We start from the raw sequence: 2,137 nt of genomic DNA on the forward strand, positions 1-2,137 counted from the left end.
AGCAGCCAAGGGGCCTGCACATACTTTATACTTTTTGTCTCTTTCTCTCTATATATATTATATGAGACCATTCCCAAAATGGGCCAGTATCTTAAAGGCTATTGGCTGAAGGAGTTCCCACAGCAGCTTCCCATTTTTTCTAAATAAGAGAGTTCTAAGCCTAATACAAAACTATATACAATAAGAACAAATACTGGGGGCTGAAGAGATGGCTTGGTGGTTAAGGGCATTGCTTGCTTTTACAAAGATCCTGAGCTCAATTCCCAGAAACCATATAGTGGCTCACAACCATTTGTAATGAGATCTGGTGCCCTCTTCTGACCTACAGGCAGAACATTGTATACATAATAGTAATAATGATGATAGTTAAAAATAAAAAAAATATCAAGAATTAAAATTAGAATTACAACCAGCATGAACAACATCAGGCAAGAAACATATGCTAATTGTTTTAATAGTTATTCTATCCTAAAGAGTCCAAGTCTTATATTAGAAATGGCTTGACTAAGTCATAAGAGGAAACTAACTACCACTATCTAGTCTTTTTTTTTTTTTCGAGACAGGGTTTCTCTGTGGTTTTGGAGCCTGTCCTGGAATTAGCTCTGTAGACCAGGCTGGTCTCGAACTCACAGAGATCCGCCTGCCTCTGCCTCCCTAGTGCTGGGCTTAAAGGTGTGTGCCACCATCGCCCGGCCACTATCTAGTCTTAAGCCCCATCAAAGACCTGAGAAGGGAAATATTACTTGAGTAAACAGGAAATACAATCAAGAAATGCCCGAAAGGTGAAAGAAATGACAGAGACAACCAGCTACCTGGGCAATCATCTAAAGTCACATTTGTATGAGACTCTTAATTTCATGCTCGTGGGTTTGAGCCCCATGTTAGTCACCATTTTGTAGGCAGAGACTGCTCATTCATTTCCCAGCTGCCCAGACCTGAACAATAACACAGAAACCATATCAATTACAACACTGCTTGGCCAATAGCTTAGGCATATTTCTAGCTAACTCTCACATTTTAAATTAACCCATTTCTATTAATCTGTGTATTGCCATGAGGCTGTGGCCTACTGGTAAGGTTCTGACTGGTGGCTGGTGTCTTTCTCTTTTGGCAGCTACATGGAATCCCCTTGACTCTGCCTACTTTCTTTCTATATCTCTGTTCGGATTTCCTGTCTGACTTTACAAGTCATTGGCTGAAAGAGCTTCTTTAATAATCAATGGTTATAAACATATTCATAGCATACAGAGGGGAATCCCACATCACTCATCTATAATGTTGGAGACCCTAGGTTCAAGTCCTAGTAGAGCAAAAAGAAAATAAGTCAGTTCTAACTGTTGGAATCATCACAGCAATGCAGCAGATAGACACTATTATTATTATTATAGGTGGGGAGATTGCAAGGGATGGGGAGTCAATACAGTCACCACATCCCACATCTGGGGAAGGGAAGAACTGTACTTTGTTGGTACCTTCTTAGAATATGGAGTCCCTTCAGTTAAAAAAAAAATGGATGTGTATGGGCGTTTTGCTTGCTTGTATGTCTGTGTACCATGTGTAGGCAGTGCTCTTGGACCAAAAGAGCATATCCAAGCCCCTAGGAACCAAACCTGTGTTCTCTGGAAGAGCAGTCAGTTCTCTTAACCACTGAGCCATCTCTTTATTCCACCATCATTTTTAAAGGGAAGGTTTTGCTACATAGGCCTGGCTGTCCTCAAACTCATAAAAATCTGACTCCCATCTGTGGGGGTTACAGCTATGTGCTTGGTCTCTTGCGTTTTCTGGCTGTCCCCTCTTCTTCCTATGTCTGCCCTGCCCCCATAGCTGTCTGTTTCTCTTGTTGTTTTCCCCTTCCACCTCATGCAGTCTGTTTCCTGTGTCCCAGGACGGGACTAATTTAGTAAATGCTCCAATCCTCTTAGGGCAACAGTCCAGCCTCAGCAGAAAGGCAGAGGACTTATGGAGGATTAGGCTCAACCTCAGGACCTGTGGGGGAGGGGACTCTTTGGGGACAACTATTTTTATAAACTATATGACATCTGTTCCTTACATCAATCCCACGTGAACACAGCCGTATTTGTGTGCGCCATAATGATGCAACCATGACTTACTGCATATGTATGTATGTATCTATCTA

The sequence above is a fragment of the Microtus ochrogaster genome, linkage group LG4 (assembly GCF_000317375.1).
Source record: "Microtus ochrogaster isolate Prairie Vole_2 linkage group LG4, MicOch1.0, whole genome shotgun sequence".
Classification (NCBI taxonomy): Eukaryota; Metazoa; Chordata; class Mammalia; order Rodentia; family Cricetidae; genus Microtus; species Microtus ochrogaster.